Source organism: Protopterus annectens, chromosome 7.part1, assembly GCF_019279795.1.
Source record: "Protopterus annectens isolate FY-2018-M chromosome 7.part1, PAN1.0, whole genome shotgun sequence".
Taxonomy (NCBI): domain Eukaryota; kingdom Metazoa; phylum Chordata; order Ceratodontiformes; family Protopteridae; genus Protopterus; species Protopterus annectens.
Genome location: NC_056740.1, coordinates 263,436,996 through 263,463,288, shown reverse-complemented (window position 1 = coordinate 263,463,288; position 26,293 = coordinate 263,436,996).

Sequence of the window (26,293 nt, the reverse complement as noted above, 5' to 3'; positions counted from 1 at the left end):
CCATCAAAGCAAACTATTTACATGAGTGCCTAAACTGAAGTGGTCAAAAAAAAGTCTTCAAAGTATAAGATGAGATCATACAGTATATCAGTCAATTCTCTCTAGAATTTCCACTACTTTTTGCCAGGATTTGTCATAAGAACTGATCTTTTCTGTTCTTTTACTGATAGTTGCGAATTCCATCCGAGATACAAACAATACAATGCTTTTGAAGTCTTTAAACGTTGGTGATGTTTCACTCTTCCAGTTAGCTGTAATTGTTTTGCGTGCATTTGCTAGGAGGATCCATAGGAGTGAAAACTTTGCTCTAGGGATGCAGTGTGGAATGGGAGCATTAAACAGAATTAAATATTTAGGCAGCTGAAACTTATCATTAAAAACTATTTGTACAAAATTATTTACCTTGTCCCAAAATGTTTTAAGCAATTGACAATCAAAAAACATGTGCTGCCAGTCTGCCTTCAATTTTTTCTTTACATCTCCCGCAGCCAATTTCTTGTTTAAACATTAATTCTAACTTATGGGGTGTTAGAAAAGACCTATGAATGAAGTACATTTAGAAGAAACAAATATTAATATTTTCTCATTGTCATCAAGAGTTTGATTGTTAATTGTCTTGTAACAATCCCAAAAATGTTGTTTGTAATATGTTTTCATGCTTTTAATTATTTCATAAATGTTTAAGTAACCTTTTCCTTGGACAGTATGATTTAAGTAAATCAGATATTCAATAAATTTAGGAATATGTCTAATAGTTGGACTCATTAACTTTAATCTATTTATAACATATTGCTTTAGATGCTGTATTGCTAGTCACATATTACTGTCCAAGTTGAATTTATCTTTAACTTGTTCCATTGATAGAAGTCAATCAGTATGTAACAGCTGATGCCAATTAATTAGTTCCTTTTCTATAAAAAATGTAATTGTGGCCACATCAAAAGTAATCATATAATCCTGGGTACAGGCAATAGGGTATAGCAAAAATATCCATGCTTTGATATCTGGATTCTTATTTAGATAATTATTGTATAATTTTAATGTAACCATTATGAATTTAGAACTCATAAATTTCTTTTTATCAAAAGCAATATATTCTCTCACCATCCTGAGAAAATTATTAGATACCAACTCAGTATATTGCAGTGACACTGACTTGATTTTAACCAGATGCTTTCAAATATTTGTTTCCATCTAGCTGAATAAAAGGTGTTCAACTACAAGGACAAAGTCTTTATGACAGATAATAATGCAGAAGTCTCTATATCTGGAAGATGTATACCCCCCAACTTCCCAATCATTCAAGTGATGGTCAATAACTATTCTGGGTCTACTATGAAACCGCATAAAATTTAACATTAATCTGTTAAAATGTTTTATATATTGTTTAGAAGGGGGAATAGAGAATGCTTGTATAAAATATAATAGTTTTGGGAAAATAATCATTTTAGTTTTGTATAATCTGTCCTCTATTGTAAAGAAGAATTTGTTCCACTTTTGCATGAGACTTTCTTAATGATTTAAGATATTGTTATAATTGATTGTTAATGTCTCATGTGTATTTTTAGTTAATATAACCCTAAGTATTTGATTTTCTTGTCGGGGACAAAATATAGAGACAAATTCCTATTTAAATTATTTTTGTCAGAGTTTATTAGCCACAACTTAGTTTTGTTTTCATTGAATTTGAGACGAGAGAGAAACTGAAAGTAATCAGTTGATTTCAAGAGGGCAGTTAATGAGTTAACATTGTCATTTAGCATTAACAAAATGTCATCAGCAAAGAGCTGAACATTCATTTCTAGATGATTCCCAACCAGTGTACTGTTAATGTTTGAATTCATTCTACTATAGTGTGCAAAGGGTTCTATGAGTAAAGCAAAAAACAAAGGAGATAAAGGGCATCCTTGATTTTTGCCCTTAGTAATTGATATAGAAGTAGAAAAAGATTAACCAATTTTGACATAGGCTAAAGATTTTATTAATTGAGAAAAATGATGTGATAATCCATAATTTTCTAGTGCTAGGATTAGATAATTCCAATCGACTGAATGAAAAGCATTGTTTATGTCAAGACTCACTGGTATCATATTTTTTTTTGCTAAGATTTATATAGTCTATCAAGGAAAGTAGGTGTTCCTGTTCTTTATAAAGCCTGTTTGATCTTAATCTATCAATCAAGGAAGCAACTGCTTAATTCTATCTGCATGAATTGCCATGACCAGTTTGTAATCAACATTCAAAAGGCATATAGGTCTCTAATAGGAGGATTCATTAGTACGTTTTTCAGATTTTTAAAATAAGAGATATTACTGTATACTTGCAAGGAGGTAAATCTATGCCTTCCTTTAGTAAATTGAATATCCTTAACTACAAAACTATAGCTTCCTTAGGTAGAAGCTTAAACATTTCTGGAATAATATTATCTATGCCAGGTGCTTTATTAAGCTTCAGTTTATTAATTTGGGATTTGAGTTCAGTCATAGATATTTTATCAATTAACTTAATATGCTGATCCTGTAATTGAATTTTTATGTTTGTCTTAAGAAAATAACTTATTATATTATGTGGTTCTAGTTCTATAGTTTGTGAGTTAATATTATGATAATGTATTTTAAATGCTTCTAAATTCCCTATAAATTTGACACTTTCTTTTTTTCTGATGTCTGGTATATATACTTCCTTTATCTGATTTGATTGTATTATCTTTTTAGTTCTATTTGCTATTCTCTTCTGATTTCTAGGGTTCATAGAGTAAGAAACAAGTCTAGTCTTCTCTAGGGCAAGCATAGTTTTGTGATATAAATTTTCTAAATATTTTTATTCTTTTCATCTAGTTCATTAGTTAAGTACTTCATCCCTTTTTGAATATTAAGTTTTAACCTGTCAGTATTTGCTTGCATCTCTACCAAATCTTTATTCCATTGCTTTCTCTTATTGTTATGCCATGCTAAAGTTTTGCGTACAGATAAGACTTCAGATATATATATATATATATATATATATATATATATATAGTGTCTTCAATGAGGTTTATTTCAAGGAATTATTGTATTTCCTTGACGTAAATTTCCTTAAAATCTTTTAAATGTGTTATATAAGATGGTATTCTAGTGATTCTAGTGATAGATATCCTTTGTCTTGTGTGTATTTCTAAATCAAATGTAAGCGCATTGTGATCTCAAAAGGGACACAAAATTATTATAATTTTATCCAGCTTTGAAATTAAATCTCTTGATAGGTATACTCTATCAATTCTTGAATGATAACCATGCCAGTGTGAATAAAATGCGTAAAGTAATGAGTCTGGGTCAACATAGTCATTTATATCTACAAGATTAAACATGTCAGTAAATTCAGTCAATGGCTTTGATGATGCAGTTTTCCTATGTGGTTTATAGCATTAGTGTCACTATCATGTTTTCAGTGAAAATCTCCAGTTAATATTATATTTCCTCGAGAGTATTGTATGATGTCTTCTATCTGTTGCTTCACTACCTTATCTCCTAGTCCAGAGATCCAGTAGAGATTCACAGGTGTATATATTTCCTATTTATCTCTAAAGTTACCAAACAAAGCATTCCTGATCTATCTTGATAAGAATTTATAGCTTTAGGCATTATGGTTGAGTTCTTCTATAAAATCATTATGCTTCTTGTCTTTTGTTTATGGTGCAAGCTCACTAAAGCTGTATAATTACTAATATTGAATTTAAGTCTTCTTATAAAAGATGCATCTCTTGTAAAAATATAAGCTGTGGATTAGAGATTTTTAAATATTTAATCAAACTTCCCCTTTTACTACTGTTGTTTAAGCCATTTATATTAATGGAAAAATGTTTCTTATCTGAACTATTATTTACAAAATCTCCAGGCATGTTTATGTGGTATTATCAGAGTGAAGGGGAAAAACATACATAAATGACTTGATTACTTGTGATATGACAATATTCTAATATATGTTGAACCCAAGAAGAAAAAAGAAATAACACATTAAATATTCAATTAAAATACAGTCTATGCAAACTGTGGGGAAAAAAGAACCAATACACTTGAATTGTCAAGCCATCAAACTGCACTTTCTAAAGTCCCTATCCAACCCATCAAGTCTGACTGTCTAATAGCTTTGCTTTTTACAGAAAGTAGCCAATTATTATCTATCTAAATGATGCACAAATGTATACCAGTACCTATAAAAAAGGGGTACCACCACATTAAATTAGTACTTATAAGCTCAAAAATAAGTTGCAGGGACTATAATGAAAAATAATAAAAAATGAACTGCTTCACTATTTGTTTCTAATAAACAACAGGAAATAACAGTTCTTTCATACACTCTGTTAATAGATTTAAAAATCAAAAAATATTTTACAGATTAAATAAGTTATATACATAAAATAGAGCAGTAAAACTACTTTTAATAAACGTATAAAACCAATTAGACTAAAATAGTGTGTGCATCACTTTAAATAGCTAGACAGCATGTACAGCTAAGTTTGACCTTTAGCTAATGTGATTACATCATGTCTGAGACATTTAGTTTAGTTTTGAGCCAGTATCACTTTCGTGAAGCTGTGAAATTACTCAAGCTCGAGAAAAGGACTTAAAAAAAGGAGATGAAGTATTTTAGCTCGAAATCGCGGTGGGAAAATGAGAGAGGAAAGTAAGCAGTTTAAACACTTCAAAATTTTGTCTTGAGCTTATAACATGACTAACAGTAATCCCTTTTACCTTATAGTTGTATAGACTCTAATATGTCAAAGGTTTTGATGCCATCTGGAAAGAATATTTTAAATCTTGCAGGAAACAAAAGATGAACTTTAAAGTGTTTCTTTTCCAGTTCCTTAATTAATGGTAAACATTCTTTTCTTCTTGTAATCACTACTGACAAATAGTAATTATCAAATCTTATGATTTTACCATTAAACTTAATTGGTGAGTTAGCCCATGCTGTTTTCAATACCAGCTCCTTGTCTTGGGATGAAAGGAAGCGTACAGTTATAGATCTTGGCACAGAGTTTGCCTTCTTAAAAGATGAAGAAGTAGTTGCCAATGACCTATGGGCTCTTTCTATGCCAAAAGAAAGGGACTCCTGTAGATTTAAAATATTGGGTAGCGAAGATGTCAGGAAATTTATCATGTTGCCCCCCTTTGTTTTTTTCTGGCAAGCCATAAATGCAAGGATTCTTCCTTCTTGATCTATTTTCTAGATCATCAGTTTTACTGAGTAAAGAAGTGTTCTGATTTAAGAAAAATTCCACTTGAAGCTCTTGTTCAATTACTCTGTCCTCTAGGTCATTTAAAGAGTCCTCCTTACCAGCAATATGAGTTTTGTGTTTCATTATCATTTCTTTCAACAGTCATATTTGCTTTGTACTTTCCTCTTTAAAAGAATCCAGCTTACTGTCCATTTTATCGATTTTTATAGATAAATCATTCATAGTGGAAATTAAGGTTTGTAATTCCTTCTTCATTGACTGGTCCTGGATATTGCTTTTGGAATAACTCATCTCTGAGAAAATGTATGTGCCATTTCTGAGAAGATTTTGACAGGAAATTCAGCAAATAAAGAAAAGACATTCCAGGATAGTCTTCCAGGAATTTAAAGAAATATTAACCTGTGAGTTTGATAAATCAATTGGTCCCGATTTTTAACATTTTCTATCAGAAATGCATATTAGATAGCAGAGCTAAGGAAAAGAGCTGTTAACCAGCCAGCATCTTGGCCAAGCCCCCAGATCTTTAATATCGTGACAGTTATACATGGCTATATATCCATTTCAGACAGGCCTCCCAACATCTTCTCTCAAACATCCAATCATGATGTCATCAACAATAAATTGTCCTGCAGCCATGTAAAAGTAAGACTTATGCCATGGCATTTGCATTAAGTACTGAGTTCTCTAGTCGGTGTCCTTAGTTAGTTAGAGGTTCTAATCTGACTGCAGTCAACTTGTGTGTGTGTGTGTGTGTGTGTGTGTGTGTGTGTGTGTGTGTGTGTGTGTGTGTGTGTGTGTGTGTGTGTCTAGTCAGAAGAGCATAAATACGTATCCTGCAGTCATTACTGCAATCCAATGACATATCAGTATTTTGACAGTTGTACATGCCTAAACATCCATTTCATTCAGGGTTCCCAACATCTTCTCTCAAAGATCCAGTGATGATGTCATCCACCATAAATTGTCCTGCAGCCATGTAAAAGTCAGACGTGTGCCATGGCACTTGCATTAAGTACTTCTTTCGCTAGTCGGTATACAAAGATAGGAGGTAGGGGCTCTGTTCTCACTGTGGTCAACTGGTTTGTATGTTTGTTCACTTTGTTGATACTAGAGAGAGCATTTTACACCAGCATGTGGAACACTGTTATTACCATCTGCTGATGTCATTACTTGTAAAGTGTTGTCCGACACTCTCCACATCAGACTTGCACTGTGGTGCTTGCATTAAATGCTGACATCTCTAGTCAGTGTACTTAGATAGGTAGGTGTTCTGTTCTCACTGCAGTCAACTGGTTTGTGTTTGTTTGTTCAATTTGTTGACATTAGATGAGCATTTTACACCAGCATGTGTAAAACTGTTATTACCATCTTCTCTTCACCAGACACTGCTGATGTCATTACTTATAAAGTGTTGTCTGACACTTTCCAATTCCGACTTGCACTGTTGTGATTGCATTAAATACTGAGGTCTCTAGCTGGTGTACTTATATGGGTAGGGGTTCTGTTCTCACTGCAGTCAACTGGTGTGTGTGTGGTTGTTCACTTGGTTTGCCTTACAGAGAACATTTTACATTAGCATGCGGAATACTGCTACTACCATCTTCCTCTCACCACACTCTGCTGACGTCATCAGCTATAAAGTATTCTCTGACACTGTAAAAGCCAGAAGTGTACTGTGGCACTTGTGTCAAGTACTGTGCTCTGTAAATAGGTGGTTTTAGAACAATATGTGAGGCCACAGCTATGTCCAACTCTCTTGCAAAAATCTTGTTTTAGCATACAATGATTATGTCATCCTTGTGTAACATGCACTCTGACAGTAGTTAACATTAACTACTGTGTTTGCAATATACTTTAGCTACATATGCGGGTGTTCTGATCTGTCAACAAACTACTTGTATGTCTATACATACAGCTATCACTTTGGAGACAATTTTACACAGGCATGTGGCTCCACATCCATGCCCTACACTGCTCTCAACATGTTTTCCTCAGCATACAATGATGCTATCATACTCCATAAAGTGCAATGTGACAGTGTTACAGTCAGACATATGTGGTTTTGCTACTGTGACAATGCATGGCATTCATATTCTGTACCTAGACAGGTGCAATGTTCATATCAGGCTCAGTGTACTGCTGTGTGTCTGGTTGCTGGCACATTATGGTCATTGTGTGATCTTTGGAATAGCTCTTCATTTCACAACCACTTGGGGTACCTTTCACATAGCACCACCCATGCTCCTTTGCCCTCTCATCACATGACATTTTTCCTGCAGAGGGAGAAGGATGTCCTCATGTCAACTATGCATACACACATCATGAAGCAGAGTCCTTCCAGGAACCTATGCAAGCCATCTCCAGACCACTGCATGTGTGATCACTAAATCTGTCATGGCATGGTGCACATGTCTGATATGGACAGTTGCAGAATTTAACACAATCCAACAAATATACACATACTCACAATAGTCTTACTATCTCCCATAATATACATATAGGCATTTTTTTTATTTTCATGTTGTAATAATGGCTAGGATTTCATGTGATGCTGGCCATCAGCCTAAAAGTGTATTGTGACCCTATGATCAACTGACATGTCAATGTTGCTGTCATTGTCATGTGCTATATTCAGGTGTGGATGTATAGTATGACTACAAGGCATTACAATCTGTGATGTGAGTTAATGTATTGATGGTCATTGCTGCTATTGCATTACATGCTCCTTTTATAACAGCTGTAGTAATATGCCCATGAGAACTGTTGACAAAGGTTCATAGGTTCATAAGATGTTACTAGTCTAATGGCCTTAGAGCTCTTACAGACCTAGCCATGTTCATCCCAAGTAGCAACAATTGTCCTTGTTAGGTAGACATAATTTGCAGAATGAGTCTATGGTCAACACCAATTAGCCCTGTCCATACGGGACATGAGTGCCACCCCCGGGGTGAATTTGTGGCCTCTCATCCATTTGTCTATGTTTCTCTTAAATAGGGTAAGTGAGAAGCTCTGCTTCATGTGATTTGGAAGTTTATTACAGAGGAGTGGCAATCTCTGGGAGATATAGCGGTCTCTCAAGCATGTTCTGTTAATGTCATGGGATAGGTTAAGATCCCTAGAGTGAGTGACTCTTGTGCTATTAGATATGCATTTCCATCAGGGTAGAGAAAGAGAATGCCCTGAAGGCCAAAAAAAAGTCACCTCTCAGCAGCCTATAAGATACAGAGTACAGTGACAGGGCTTTTGGTCAATTCACATACATTATGGCATGGTTTGGAGGCCCTGTATTTTCTTGGTAAGAATCCCTGTAGTCTCTCTAGCTGCTGAAGGTGTCTGGTGAGGTACATGCAGAAGGGAGGATTGTACTGTATTAGTGGTCTGATGAGGGTCCAGTACAGTGGTGTTATAACATCCTCAGACTTGGATGTGATGCAGTTACTTATGAGGTGCATGACATAAAAGGCTTTCTTTACCACTGTGGAAACTTGGTGGTCAAAGTTCAGATTGCTAACTACCTGTGTTCCCAGGTGTCACACAACTGGGTATGAGCTTGGCATTTTTTTGCATTTAGTTTTAGACCATGTCTTTGGCACCAATCATTTGTCTGTGTTAACCCCTTCTGTAATTTGTTAACATTATTGGAGGACTCATTGATTGCATCCGATTTGCAATCATCAGCAAACTTGGTACGCCAAAGGCTGTCTACTTTAGCCTGGACTTCCAAGAAACAGATTCTGAACACTAAACGGAACAACAGTGATCCTTGTGGTATGCCACTGGTGACGGTTGTACTGGTAGAGATTGAGTCACCAACTTTGACAGTATGTGTTCTGTTGGTGAGCCAGTTGGGTACCCATCTAGTGATGTAAGGTTTAATCCATAGCTGGGTGAGTTTCTCAATGATACTTGAGTGGGGTATTGTGTCAAAAGCCTTGGCCAAGTCAAGATAGGCGGTATGCACTGTCTTACCTTCATCCAGGGCTTTGATGACTTTCTCAATGAGGTCTATTAGGTTTAATAAGCATGATCTATCCTTGATAAAGCAAAATTGGGTTGTTTCTAGAGTTTAAAGGTCATCTATGTCCTTATTGATAATGTCCATGATCATTCTTTCCATGGCCTTGCAGATGAGACTGGTTAGACTTATGGTTCTTTAGTTCCCAGGGTCAGTTGATGGACCTTATTTATGCAAGGGGATTACTGCTGCTGTTTTCCATTCCACTGGGACAAAGTCAGTTCTCAGGCTATGGTTAAAGAGAACACTAAGTGGGCCCACTAGGCCTTGTTTTAGATTGCTTAGTAAGCAACCTGGGATGTTATCTGGCACCACTGATGCCATGTTTTTAGTCTTGGAGAGTGCAGATATAATCTGATCTCTAGAGATACTAGGCAGAGGACTGGTGTTAGGCATGCTTTGGGTTATGGCTGATAAGGCTTGGGGAGTGAAGTTTGCACTAAATCTGTCAGCTAGCAGGATTTCCTCTGGTGCAGCTTCATGTTTAGACTCATAGCATTAAGCAGCAGAACCACAAGTTTGACTCCAATGGATTCTGTTACACTGGAACATTTGTTGCTTTGACATTGCCTAAAAAAAGACACTATGGGTGAGGCAAGCACCTTTGCCAGTATCTGACAGCTTAGACAACAAAGGTGCAGACCATCTCTGGAAAAGCACAGTGGACTGTTGATCATGTCATCCCAGGCTAAGAGATACTAGATCCCACTGGACTGATACCAGAAGCTAGGCCAATTGTAGAAGTTGATATTTTTTTTATATTGTGGCATCATCCTCCTGGGTGAAGGTAGAATGCTGCTTAGGGATAGGGTCATACCTGCCTGGGAAACATAATCTGAGAGTTCAGTCATGTGCTTCTTCATTTCGTCTAGAGAGCTAAGTCTCACATAATTCATCCCAACATTGAATTCATTGTGAATTCAGATGTTTATGTGTCTGCTGCTGTCCATGTTGCTTTACACACGTTCCTGTTGCTGGCCATAAAATATCTCTTGTTTATGTTTAAATTTAGTGTACAGCATTTATATGCAATTAGCTATGTTGCTCACCACACAAGCATGTAAACTCTGTGCAGGCTTCACTCTAAGCCTACACATAGTTTATTGAATCCCCAGGATTTTTTTTCATTTTCCTGCAGATTCATTAACGCCTAACTACGTGTACATGATCTGTATTCAACAACACCCCTACCACATTTTTTGTGCTTTCTACTAACTCATAAAGATTGCACTAAGTGCACATATAGTCTACACTTTGCGGTAACCTTTATGAATCCCCCTCGAAATTTAAGGCTGCAAGGAAACCAGGAGGAAAACTAAAACTAGGAAGAAGCAGGCATGATTTTTGCTTGTGTTGTTTGTATACTAATAATGGTGTACACTTTATGTACAATTAGTGTAGGTGTTAATGAGTCTCAAGGATTGTTTATAATGAAGTAATGAAAGGAGGATTGCATTTATTTATCCAGGAGTTTTTTTAACATCCTTACATAGGTAACAAAAAATAAAGTAATCCAACCAAGAACCCAAAAGAAGGAGCAGAAGTAAAATCAAGATTCTTTTATTCCACAGTGAGTGCTTTTGTCTGAATTACATGGACTTTATCAGAAAAAACTGCCACTGTGCACACAACTCTTTAAATAAAAGTAAAACGTCACATGTCAAGTTAACAAAGAAGCTGGTTAATTAGTGTGCACTCTCTACAATTTAAAGAGTCTTTTACAGTTTTTTTGAAAAAAACATACACATTATTAAGTTCAGTCATAAAAATATAATAATTTTTTTGTGTAGCCCAAATACTTTTTAAGTAAAAACTCTAAAATGGCAATTATTAGTGTGGAAAACACACTAACCCCGGGGTTCAGTAAGGTTCCCTGCAGAAAGCTATTCCTGCACGGAAGCGACCGTTTAGGAGCAGCACGGCAGCACTCCATGTATAGTAATGAAGGCACACTGCCTCTGCTCCTAAATGGACATGGAATGTGGACGAGTACAGCGGGTGTGTCTGAGAGCAGAGCTCTCGCAATACATATGCCCCTGCACTCAGGAAGTGCCGTTCAGTAATAACAATGAGTGAAAACACTCATAGGAGGTTGTATACTACGCAACTGTACAAATCATTGTATAATGTCCACACGTTTGTTGCCCATACAGTTGGCCTGTACCTCAGTTGTACCCTGAAATGACAGGATGATGTTAGGAATTAAGCCATGAAATAATGGCATACATATGAGTGTCATATACCAAAATCCATCAGAAAATGTATATTAAAACAAATCTTGTTACTCTAGCAACTGTCTCAAGTTTATAAGAGCAATAATTAAAATATGTCCTTAGTTAGACCTCATGTTGTCAAGCTTTGTCCAGATAATGTGCATTAAGAGGTTGAGAGGTATGGGGGGTTGCTAGGATGTCTGCCAAACGTGCAGATGCATGCAGTAATCCACAGCAATAAGTGAAACCTGTCCCTTCCAAGAGAAAATAGCAGTAGAACATTTTTTTTTATCAAACAGATTAAATTTAACCATAGGTGCGTGGGTTTTCCCATTGCTTAGCTATGCATTATGTAGCTTAAATGGCACAAGAAGACAAATGTCAAGATATATGCAAATGAAGCAGTACTGCAATAGTGTAGTGGTCATAGCGTTGTGAGCAGTCATTCCCGGTTCGATTCTCACTGTAGTAAATTCCATTTTCCATGTCAAATCACTTTATGGACAATTTGTTTTGCCATATAACCTACTAAATAACATATATTTGTGAACTGGAGTATAGCATTAAATGCAGATGTGAGGTGTCATCGTAATAATGTTGTAAAATCCACAGATAAACACAAGTGCCCCATACAGTATATGTACACATGAATCAGGGATACAAATTGAAGGTATAATGTGTAATGAATGATAAATCCATAGCGTGTCCAAATTCACCACCTTCCGAAGAGCCATGTTACATTTCTGTCTAAATTACTGCCGGGGTAAGCGGGAGCAAACACTTGTAAGCAGTAGTAAGTGGGTTTAAGCCCATTTGAGTGAGGGTAAGCAATGCACGCACAGGTTAAGCAATATTGAATATAACCTGTATAATAATGAATGAATATAACTCCCTGTAAGCATATTTAACCAGAAAGTATTACCAAATAATGCTGAATTTATTTCTCTAGTTTAAAATAAAAAAGACGGAATTGTTAGAGTGTGCTCAACAATATACTAAGGTTGAAAGTAATTTTGCTGCAATTATGCAACATAAATAATATAGATATGTATACATATATATATATATATATATATATATAGATATAGATATGTATACATATATATATATATATATATATATATACTTATATGTATATATATATGTATATATATATATATATATATATATATATATATATATTATATATATATGTATATATAGATATATATATATATATATATATATATATATATATATTCTCCCCGGGCCTCCGCTGAAAATGGACCTACGTCCAGTCTGACACTCCCGGTCAACAAATATAAATAAATAAATAAATAAATAAAATATAGATATAAAAGAGAACATAAATACATATATGACCAAAGCCACCATTAAAGGGGGGTGAGGGGGCCCAAGCTAAGTACCTCTTGTAAGTATTGATATCACTCCCTCCCCCACAGCCAAACAGATCTGCCCTGCAACACAGTACCAGCACTTCAAGTCCCATACCCAGGACCCTACACAACATAGCCACAAGAAGTTAACAGTAATCCATCCCACCTGTATGATGTCAGGATGGTATCAATAACATATCATGCAGTACAGTCTGGCTACCATAGGGAATGTACAATGTGGAAGCAATAAACATTCCAAAGATACATACACACACACACACACACACACACACACACATATATATATATATATATATATATATATATATATATATATATATGTATATATGTGTGTGTGTGTGTATGTGTGTGTGTGTGTGTAACATACACACACACACACACACACACACACACACACACACACACACATAGATATGTATAGGAAGATACATATTTAGAGGGTGCACAGCATATTGAACAGCCAGTATTCCTACAGTTGTCATCTTTTAACATGGACAATGTATGATTCACTCACACAAAAGACAATTTTTGCATGAAACATATACCCACAGAGAAGTCAAAGGATATGACACCACACACAGGTTTGCATACATAAGAAATGTTTATTTGTGTACTATTACAGTTGTATATGCCATGTCATATAGCTGTTAAATCTTTGAAATACATACTGAGTAATGCAACTCTCAAGCAGATCATTTTATACAGTAATCTGAAAGCATAACATATGTTGCTGTCCAGGCCAAGGCCTTCAAGTAGTACAACAGTAAAGAAAGACTGGGCCACAGGATAACAATCAATCAACAGTAAGTAATATGTATAGTTCAGCAGCCTCCAATTGCACTCTGTACTCAACCCATAGGGGGAAAAGAATTATGTTGCCACAATTAGGATGTATCTGTTACATAGCAATGTTTAACTGAAAACGTTACTATCACACTGACAAACAGAACAGTCTGTATGACAGTAAGCACTAGGCCACCAATATTCCCAAGGTGAAATGCATAAAAATGTACAGCCATATACCTTAAGGCATCTTACTACTGATCTCCCTCACATGTTGTAACAGCCTAGGTTATATATGTATGGTGCATACCCCTTCCCCATAGACTGACTTACAGGGGCATATAACACTGTTACATGCACTGACCTCTGGACTGCAGAAGGACACACATGTTTTGTCCAGCTCTGGCCCACATATATATGGACCCTACCCCACAATATGCGTGGAGACCACAACAGCACTGGAATGATGGCAGGGATGGCAGCACAACATAATCACAAGCCAGTATGTAATAACCTCTTACTGCACGTCATATGGACAAAGCCTGGTATATAGGTGGAGGACAAAGGCCGGAATACAGGGCCATATTTGAAATAGTGTTGTTATGAGTCTAGGACTATTCACTGAAAGCACATTTCACTGAAAGTCAATGAGTGTGCATAAATCACTGAAAGCTCAATTTACTGAAAACACAAAAGCTCAATTTACTGAAAACACAATTCACTGAAACACATTTCACTGAAAGTTATATATGGCCTTTTCTCCACTGTTGTGTGACCCTGGAATTAGTATATATAGTAAGGGGGTGTGGGGGATGTAGCCCCCCACATATTTTGGATATATATTAAGTTCAGAAAAGAGTAATTTATTGGAATTGCAAGTATCCATGTATATAGTTCAAAATATTTAAAATAGGTGGGGGGCCACGCCCCCACACCCCCCTTACTATATATACTAACTTCAGGGTCGCACAACAGTGGGGAAAATGCTATATATAACTTTCAGTGAAATGTGCACAGTGAATTGTGTTTTCAGTGAATTGAGCTTTCAGTGAATTGTGCACAGTGAAATGTGTTTCAGTGAAATGTGCTTTCAGTGAATAGTCCTAGACCTGTTGTTATATACTGAGAAAGTTGCTTGTGTTACAGGATAGTCTGCAACATACCCTTAGTCAGGAATATGAAGTCAGAAACACAAATGGATGTAGCCATGTACTGATAGCACTCAACAGACACAATGCCAGTGATATATCTGACACAAGACCTCTGTGGTGAACAAACAAAACATAGCAGGCAATCCTCTGGCCATCACGTGGATAGGCCCACAGTTGAGAGCTATGTAGACAGACTGCTTTCCATGTTGAACTAGCATGTACGCACAAGCCCTGTAACACTGGTGGTATACAATGCATATAACAAATCTACTTTCACTGCTTTAGGTCTGGAACCTTATACAAATATGTAGCTGACCTGAGTCTGCAAGTCATTTTGTAAGATATATTGCTACCTCCTGTCTGTAACACTGCTGCTCACACACAGGAAGGATGTCCTCCATACAGGAAAGGTAAAGGGACCATGCCCACATGATGTAGGAATTTATAGTAGTGGGTTGCCATGACAGTGGTAATTGGAAGTACTACACAGCATGCTCCATGCAGGTAGCAAGTAGTGGACACTGACTGGTACAGAGACCATCACCTCATCATGTGCATCACCTACAAAGTCCATGCTGCAATCTATTCAAAGCAGCTCAATCCATTTAGTGGAGAGAAACTGAGACAGAGAGAGAGAAAGTGAAAGCAAAAAAAAAAAAAAAAACACATCCATCCAGCCATCCACACAGCAAACTATCCAGAAGAGCCATCATTCGCACAACAGGTATGTGAAGTATATATGCATGTAATTGAATGTAGTACTTGGTCCATGAACTGCGGTGGTGGTGCTGTGGTAGCGTTGTCACCTCATAGCAAGACGTTGTCCCATTCGATTCTCAGCTAGAGCGTCTTCTGTGTGGAGGTATACGTGAATGGGGCGTGAATTTGTTGAAGGTTGTGTGTCAGGGCTGGTAACCTGGTGTGTAAAAATCCACTACCAATCATTAGCAGACCGGAGTTCCACTGTGGCGACCCCTAACCGGGAAAAGCCGAAAGACACAAACAAACTTGGTCCATAATAATGGGATAGATGATGTGGAATGATTTATATGTGCCATCAGGTGTTGTTATTGTAATGATGTCCAGCTGAACAACTGCTATGGACAATAGTATCTGTCCCTGTAGGCAGTGGGCCATACCTGTCAACTGTGCAGATCAGCACTGACTGACAAGATGTAAGCCATCATAGTGTGTGTTGTGTAATGCAAGACATGCATATTAATGTGGGCAATAGCTGGTGGTGGAAGTAATGCTGCTATGATGGACACGTGGGTTCCAGAGCCCACCACTTGCAGCACAATCATGTTAACATGTAATGTAGCATGCACAAATGCCATAGGTGAGTAATAGGCTTACCTGCAATCTGTCCCTATATATACCCCCATAATGTTGGTCTGTGTCCACATGTGGCACCTGTCTGTGCTGTAGCAAGGCAGAAGAGTGCAGCTGTGCAGGAAGGAGAGTTAGAGAGTGTGGACCTGATGAATGCAACCTATATATATATATATATATATATATATATATATATATATATATACACACACACACACATACATATATATATATATATATATATATATATATATATATATATATATATATATATATATATATATATATATATATATATATATATATATATATATATATGTATATATATATATGTCTACAGATATGCAGACACCTATATGTATGTGTGTGTGTGTGTGTGTGTGTGTGTGTATATATATATATATATATATATACAACTCATAAAATATATCTACACATATATAGGGATATATATATATATATATATATATATATATGTATATATATATATGTGTGTGTCTATATATATATATATATATATATATATATATATACAAACACACACACACAAGTATATAAATACATGTCCCTCACTTTTGCATGACAGTGTGGCATGATATGTGTCAGGGAACATCACACATATCAATACACACACACTACATATATATATATATATGTATATATATATATATATATATATATATACACACACACACACACACAAACAGCAGTAAGTGTGTGCAAAATGGACAGTTATGTCAGGTGTGAACCCCATGTTGGGAACACGTTGCCCTTGTTTGTGAAGGTGAGATTGGTAATTTGGGGAAGGATAGCAGATATATTTGTGGAGGTGGGGTGGATTGGAAGATAGTGAAGACAACCTAAAGGGGCGGTATATGACACATGTGGGGGGGGTAAACACCCTGGATGGGGAGTGTTGTCTATGATGTGTAAGCCCATGAGCCCCCATATGGAAACAATGGGACCAAGGTCCCCACCCATGGGCAGTCATAACATTAGCTTCATGGCCCTGAAGGTGTCTGGGATGGAGGCTGAACAGGAGGAGCATGTGGAGCCTGTGAGTGTGTACTGAGGGCCGCAAGGTTCTGCAGCACATCCCCAAGTCTCTGTGGAGCTCCCTATGCACCAGATCCTGGACCTGACCTCGGGTGACAGGATCTTGTCTGTGTGTGCTCCCGGGGGGTGAACACCATCCCCTGAGGTGGTTCCACCTTAAGATAGTGCAGGGCCAGTAGATGAGGAGACCACAGGGTGGGCCCCACATGTGATGTGGCCTGCTAACATGGCCAGATGAGGTGGGAGAGGTGGTTCTACTGGCAGCTCTTACCCAAGCATGCTATTGCATCACTGTTAAAGAACATATGTTGGTAGTAATAGTCCACACATTTCCGGATCATGTCCAACAGCATGCATAGATATCCCCAATAACACAAATCAACAAATGTGCAGCAATCACATAGCAAACAGAACGCATCCATGTATGGAACCATAATTGCCCTTACAATGGCATGCAGGTAACATTGTCCGTAACAGGCCACCAGTGATAGTGTCCCCACAGGAAACATGAATACAAACACATAGCACAAAGTGTTGTACAATACGATATATGTCCCAATGGTAGGTATTCTGTAGACATACTTGCTGAGTTGTGTGATCAGATTGTTGTTGCAAATATGGTGGGGGGAGACAGAGATGTATATTAACAACTATGATAACCTTGCAGTATGAGGTCCTCAGACCTGTTTCCATGTTTATGTCTTTCAGGCAATATGTCCAGGGAGATGTTGCCCATTTATACAGTGGAGGAGAATGATGTCATTATCTTACATCTGATGCAGCACTACCAGGTGTTGTTTGGCAGAACAACCCATGATCAGCAGGAGCGGACCGGCCTGTGGAATGATCTTGTCCACAGGGTAAATGATGTCGGCCTGCATAACCGCAGTTATGAGCAGGTCTGGCATCGATGAACAGCTCTACTTCACCATGCCCATTGGTATGCTGCTGCAGTCAGGGGGGACCAGCTCGTAATGGGGGGGGGCATGCCATCCACCCCCCCCCACACACACACATGTTGAGGAGCTCCTTGCCAGCCTCGGTGCACCTGCCCGCCTGCACACACAATACCTGGAGGAGAGCATAGTGGAGGTGGGTGCTACCCACATGGCAAAGCAGCATGCAGGTAAGGCCACAGGGCATATCAGTAAACCACTGTTGTGTATCCCTCCACATCTGTACAGTTAGATCATGCATATGTGAGATGAAATATATATAGTCTGTTGCTGCGTAGTAGTAATAAACAGATGTGCATAATCTGTAGTATTGTGGGTTTGTACTGTTGATGTACTGTAATGTTGCACCCACCCTGTACCAATGCCACAGCTGTGGCTACTGACATCACATCTCTCACACACTTATGTAGGTCCCTCTGGTATACCTCCAGGGTAGCAGCCTGTAGCTGGTGAGTATCATGTTTGTTCAGGTTTGCCAATACACTGGTCATGTTATGGCCATGGTATATTCCATGCACACTTTTAACACATCTACCCATAATGCATGCTGTATATGTTCACGTATTGTTGCTGTTAACTGCACTGCATCACAGTGGTCACCATGATGGTGTATCTGAAGGGTATGTCAGACTCCTGCAATATAACTAGCATCCAGTCATTGCAAAATGTGTGCACAGAGATGAACATAATGGTGGGGCAAATGGCCTATAGTAGGGACATGTGTAAAACATCACCCTTATACAGTGCTACAACAGTGTATATACCAGTATTACAATGGCAACTGTTACAGATCTACACTATGGCATATCACAATACTGTAGTCCACAACCCGTAAAATCTGCAATGTGGTCCTAACATGAGAAATGAGTGTGTAATATGGGATTGTGTGTTAGGACAGCAAATATGGGGAATACATACCTTCACAAACACTGGAAGCATATGTGTGCATACACTCCAGATAAAATATAATAGAAGCAGCTGTTGAGGTACTGACAGCATGCATTCTCCATGAGCATTTACCTTCCAGCAAGTACATGTCCTCAATGTCACACCATGAAATGGTCTGCTGTCCAAGATGTTTGGCCATCAAATGTGTCCACTTACCTGAAACAGAGGCAGCCATGGCTTTCACACATCTTACATACCATGGACCCCATACCTAACAAGTAGCACCCAGGAGTTGGACATGTAGCCATACCTCACCATTCCATATACCATGGCAAACAGTGCAGGCAGTCATGTATGTGGCAAGGATGTATGGGACAGGAATAATGTTCACAGGTTCATAGGTAGGTACTAGGCTATCTGCCCGAAGGCATTTATAAGCCTAGCCAGAATGTGTTGGCTTTCGCCACCCCCTTAGATTAGTTACCTGTGCCTCTGTCCAGCAGATCCACTGAAGTGATCCCCGAGGCAAACTTTCTGTTTCCCATCCACTCGTCAAGGCTTCTTTTGAAGAGTGTTAATGAGGAGCTCTGCCTAATGTATATTGGGATCTTGTTCCAAAGCATGGGAAGTCTCTAGGACAGGAATATATCCCTCCAGCATGTCCTATTTATTGTTGTGGTGAGGTTTAGATCCCTAGAGCATGTGGCTCGAGGGGATAAGGTTTTTGTTAGGTGGAGCATGTCAATAAATTCTGGGTTGGATATGACCTTGTATGTCAGGCAGAGATCACCTCTAAGTAGGTGGTATGCAACCGAGTACAGCTGGAGTTTCTTCAGTCGAGCTGCATAGGGCATCTGTTTGAGGCCAGTGATCCTCTTGGTGAGGTACTTCTGTGGTCCTTCCAGCTGTTGCAGGTGTCTTGTAAAGTACATCCCAAATGTAGGAAATAAACAGATGGCCATCCAAGACAGATTATGTCATATGTAGCAAACCAGTCATGTAGGCTGCCTAGTAACATGCCACAGCACAGAGGGAGTTGCAGGAATGTCTAGCAAGTACTAGCTGTGCAGTATCCATGTCAGCAATTGCCTGGACTCTGAATATGTGTGGCTCATGGGTTAGGGTATTCAGATGGGACAGTTGTATCACAAGAAACATCAGCCAGGCCTCTCTACAGGTAGTGTATGAATAACAGAAAAGGTCCCCAAAAGGCATGCATTGCAATGTGTACTGGTGTACGAAGACCACGTCGGAAATCTACAGACAGTATCAAGTAAGATACATGTGCTGTGGCAACCCCTAACCGGGAAAAGCCAAAAGACACAAACGTTCATAATAATGGGATAGATGATGTGGAATGATTTATATGTGCCATCAGGTGTTGCTGTTGTAATGATGCCCAGCTGAACAACTGCTATGGACAATAGTATCTCTACCTTTGGGCAGTGGGCCATACCTGTCAACTGTGCAGATCAGCACTGACTGACAAGATGTAAGCCATCATAGTGTGTGTTGTGTAATGCAAGACATGTATATTAATGTGGGCAATAGCTGGTGGGGGAAGTAATGCCGTTATGATGGACACGTGGGTTCCAGAGCCCAGTATCAAGTAAGATACATGTGCTGTACAACCAACACCTCACCTCATCTCAGGAACACCATCCCCATCTGTACCTTGCCAGTGCCAGTTTACACCTGTATGTTTGCCATTCATTAGCTGGGACTAGGCTGGTACACATGGTGTTCAGTGTTTGGGACAATGCAAAATGTCACACGTGAAGGCCATAGTTGTCAAGCATCTGCAAAAAGGCTGAAGGTGTGGAGGGGATGTCATCATGACACAACAGTGCACTGCAGCAGGGATCCAAAGGATGCTATGAATGGCTGATGCTATGAATGGCTGTATCTGCACACAGTCAGGGTCAGGAACTGTGGCAGACATAACCCTGACCCCACAGCAATAGTGACAGCAGTGTGTGAACTCCAAGGGATGTGCACATGAGTTGACCTTGCAATCATGCAGAGTTGGGGGACATGTGTAGGGCAGACTGACCAAATACTGGCAAATGCAGATGGCCCATGCTAGTATACCCCTGCCAATAATAGTTTCTGCTGTAGTACACATAACAGTAGGTGCAACAAACCATCATGATAAGGGCATGCACACATATGCACCCACAAAGTGTATGCATCTCAACTAGCAAGAGCACAACTAACACATTTGTTTGACACTGCATTTGATTGTACAGGTCATATGTCACATATCAGGTTCATGTAATGTTAACATATGCAGTAATGTGGTCCCATGCCATATCAAGGAAGAGGGCATTATATCAATAAGAGAGTGTACACTCCCCATAGCCATGGTAAGGTTTGAAGGTTGTCATTGTAATTGTATTGTATTTGCCATACATGCACCACTGATTATGAGATCTGTAAATCAGACATCAGGCATTCACAAATTATATCTGTCCACATATCATCCCAGGTATGTGTCAGACAAACACATAGGGCCTGTGAGCAGCAGAGCAGACATAACTGACACAGTAATACACATTCAGCAATGGTGTACACACCTGTGAGGTATGGTGCACAGTACATGCCAGGGTGCCGAACAGGTGCACAACAATCTTGTGAATATGGGTGCAGTGTGCTCCAGAGGAAGGGGCATCACCTACTAACACAGCCAATACATCACACACATGTATGCTTTTACTAGCATGGATTGACTATAACTGCACTGCATGCTGTTGAGTACCATATGTCATGCATGTTGACAGATGGGTAATGGGAGGTCTGTGTGTAACATCTTCATGCAACCTCACCTGTAAATTTGTGTGAGTGGGGGTGAGGTGGGGGTATTTTGTCTGTAAGTGCAATCTGGTAAAGTAGAGAGGGGTTGATGTATGTAGGATGTGCGTGTGTGTGTGTGTGTGTATGTGTGTGTGTCCATGTATGCAGATGTATGATTGTGGGGTTGTTCATACCTCTTGTCTTCCCTTTGAAATCATGCAGTACATGGACATGGACACATGAGACATCAGGAATACTTGTCTGACATGTAATCTCAGGATAGCTGATAGTATAATAAGGTCTGTAGCATTTAACATGTATTGGGAGGGAAACTAGACACCAGGTATACTGTTATAAATGCAATTGACAGAAAGGTGAAAGAATACCCACGAATGCAGCACTACAGATGCTTTGTGGAATTACTAGACAACACCAGTGAGTGTTTCCAAATATTACTGTTGTCCACATAATAAGATAATAGAGCAACAGATCTTGCATCTACTGAGCAATAGTTATTTATTACACTCTAGTGCATGACATTATTGAGTGACAGCAGTGAGTCTTTGTAAAACCAACTCCAATCAAGTCAAAGAGGTAATGGGGTAACAGGTCATGTTTTGTGATCACTTGTCTAGGCAATTAGAAGAATGATACATTAATGATTGGTATTGAGTGTAAGTTTCCAAGTCTGATACAGGATTGGGATCTTAAGAGAATAAACTTGGGATAGTCCGTAAACTCAGGGACAGGTAAGTATTATGGTGGAATGTCAGGGTTTGTGTGTGTGTGTGTGTGTGTGTGTGTGTGTGTGTGTGTGTGTGTGTGTGTGTGTGTGTGTGTGTGTGTGTGTGCGTGTGTGTGTGCGTGTGTGTGCGTGTGTGTGCGTGTGTGTGTGTGTGTGTGTACTGTTAAACAGTGATGTACAGGTCTTGAAGTGTGTTTCTTTTTTTCCACTCACAGGTGGAAAGGTGAGTCAGGGTCCCTCCTGCAGGCAAACTGATGTTGGCGTCCATACAGACACTGAAAATGATGATAGGTGTGTTGAGGCACAGGCGGGGTTGTCAGAGGCCGAAACTGCACCATCGTTTGACATTCCCCTGTTATCCACCCCATCCCCGCACACAGTCACAGTGCATGTAGATACCCCATCACCAGTGGCCGTAGCAGAGGGACAGTTGGTGTTTGGTGGCAATGCACAGGACAGTGTGGTATCTATGGGTGCTGTGTCTGGACATAGCAGCCATATCCAGATGTCCGGTAGGGTAGCACATAGGCAGATGTACAGGGGTGCTCGTTGGAGGGCTGCTGATCATCATGCCCCTGGCAAAGGTGCCACATCTGGTACCACCAGATGCATGTTTCAGGCTGTCATGGAGGTGCAGGCATGTATGGAACGGTACACCAGACAGGATCTGAGGCTACAGAGGGCTACTCTTTCAGCTGTAACTGACAACATCTGTGATCTTGCAGGTGTCCTCCATTATTTTACAGAGGTAATGGATAGATGGTGGAGTGAGATGGTGGGACTCACTGACTGTGGATTCTCCATGCTAGAGTATGTGGTGGGAGTGGTGCGATGGCCACGTGGATGTAGGCCAGCAAAGCCAACAGCTGGAGGTCAATGTGGACATGCAAGGACACCAAGCCACTCCTGTAGTGGCAGTACCAGCCCCAGCACTGCATGGGGGTGCTGTCAACACCACACCACAGCAGGCCACGTGCACCTGGCCCTGGCCAGTCCCAGGAGGCACCTGGTTCCACTGGACATATGTCATCATCAGGGGAGAGTACCATATCATGGCTTGTACCTGGACATGCTCGTGGAACCCCTAGCAGGCACAGTTCTTGTGTCCATGGCAGAGGTGGTGAACTGCACACCCTGCCAGGTATGGTCTTCAGCTGTCCAACAAACACCTGTATAGGGCAGCCACAAGGCAGAACTGTGAGCATGCATACTCACACACAATACAAACACACCTAGGGCAATCCCATACCTACATATACCACATCACACGGCCATATCAATTAAAACCCCTCACATACACACATGGTATCAAACATATGGCTCAGCCTAGGTCTCTGGAAAACCAGCAACACACCCTGTGCATATGATGATACCTGTCGTCTCCATAATGTTATCCATTTGTGTTGTAGGTGTCCATGTGTCAGCAGGTGGATGGTCGGCTGTCATATCTCACAAGGGGTATGACACTGTGGTGACAACTTGGCTGTGCCATATTCTGGGTACAGGTGAACATATGTCACAGCTCTGTATAACAGTTACTGCCTATGCCACATGGCCGATAAGTTCGGGGGTGGTGTATACAGGTGAGTGCATGGTGGCTGCTGTTAGCAGTCCTTCTACAGTGGACAAGGGTAGTTGTACTGGGTGGTACACACCACATGTTTGTGTATAACACACACAGAGACTTTGGTGTTGATGCACTACACAGAGAATACTGTACACATGAATGTATGTACCTGTGCAAGGAACACATTGTAGCCTATGTAAATCCACCAAGCCAGACTACGCACAACACATTGTGGAATAAGCAGTACGCTAGTTTAATGTCATTGATGATGGTACCAGCAGGGTATATGTCCCCTTCCCCAATGTAGTGCAATCCTCAACTCGGTAAACATATGTGTGCTGGTGTTGGTGGCACAACCCTATCCTTTGGAGGGTGAGAGGTGCTGTAGAACCACAGATAGTGTGATAGAAAACTACCTAACCTGTTAACAGGAACTGTACAGTATTAAGGCCAGCTATGTGGGGGGATACATTCAACAGTAAGTACAATGATGTTGGCTGTGTCCACAACAGCCACACCCAGCTATTTATATCAACCCCAGTATCACTGCACACCTTCACAGTGGGGAAGAGACCATTTACACATCTAACACTAGTTGTGATGGAATGCATGTCCACAGGATGATACCTGTGAAATGTTAGCATATGCCAGGCAGTTCTTGGACAGATGACCCCCTGGGACATGTATATTCTACAAACTGAAGTAGATCCTTCCACATACACACACACTCTTACTTGGCAACACTGGGAGTAGACCTCTACCTAGGTATGTAGTGTTACTGATGTGTGTGGCTTTAATTGTACACACCACATGCTTTTAGGATGAGGTGTGTTACAGGTTACATGCTACATGCAGAACATCCTCAGGCATGTACAGTATGGTAATGGGGGATGTAATGGTTGTTTATGGACAACAGATATAGTGTGACATACCGTCATATACACATTGACAAACACATAACAGTCAGACACACATCTGAGAGACCTGGGCCTATCAGTGGTAACTGGCTTGTTAGTGTGTCCATTGTGTTACAGGTAGGTTCTACACAGCACATGCATAACTGGGCTGGATAGTGTTATCAGATACCTGTATGGTTGATGGTGACAGTGGTCAACATACAGTGGTACATGGGACATGCACCGGGGTACCATGATGTAATGACAATATACCCAGCACCCACACCCCACTGCAGATATTGTACACACTGGAACCCATGATGACACTCTGACATACCCACCATCACGCATTGACCAGGACTGCAATACAACCCCTTGTCCATCCTGAGTGCTACTACAGGGATATGCATCTAATGCACATGCCACAGGCATAGAGGGTGATGCATTGTCATGTCTTTCCTACAGTCAGCAAAATCAGTATCCATAATACTGTGTGGCAATGCGTATTGTAATAGGAGTATGTGGCCTCAGAATGCTGTACCCTACATATATCCATACATGTACACATACACATACTTGCCAGAACTCAGTGGGTATCCTATGCCTATCAAACCATTTCTACAAGAGTGCTGTGCTGGTACTGCAAGCCCAGGTAGCCCTTAAAGAGAAGAGCATAACAAAGTGCATGTAATGTCTGGTACAGCAGCAGCCACATCTAACTATGGTAATGGGGGTTGCGGTGGGTGTGAAGGGCCTCAGGGTATTCCCAACTACAGGTCTACAAACACATACACTGATATTCTCAGTAATGCACACATACACATTCATCAGTACTGGGGTGCATTGGTGCAGGTGTACATAGATGTGTACCAAGCTACTGTCCATGGAGAGATGGGAAGTGTAGGGGATGTTTGCACAGTGGTATCATGTCACCTGCCATGTGCCAGCAGGCCATCTATCAGCAGACACCACTGGGGTGATCCTCAGGGTGCGAGTGACATGCACCAGCCAATCATCTGGGTGCCTCTTGCAGAGGGCCAGTGAGGTGCTCCAGTTGACATGTATGCAACATGTATTACATGACATGGTTAGTGTCTGTCTTGGAGACCTGTACTCAAGCATGTTCTATTGACTGTGGTAGTGTAGTTGAGGTATCCATGGCATGTGGTGCGTACAGGGTGTGGAGTCCTGTCTGTGGCATTTATAACACAGCTGGGCAGACATGTCAATGTCAGTCAAGCACGGATTGCCTGTACGTATCCAAGATGGATACCTGACATCTG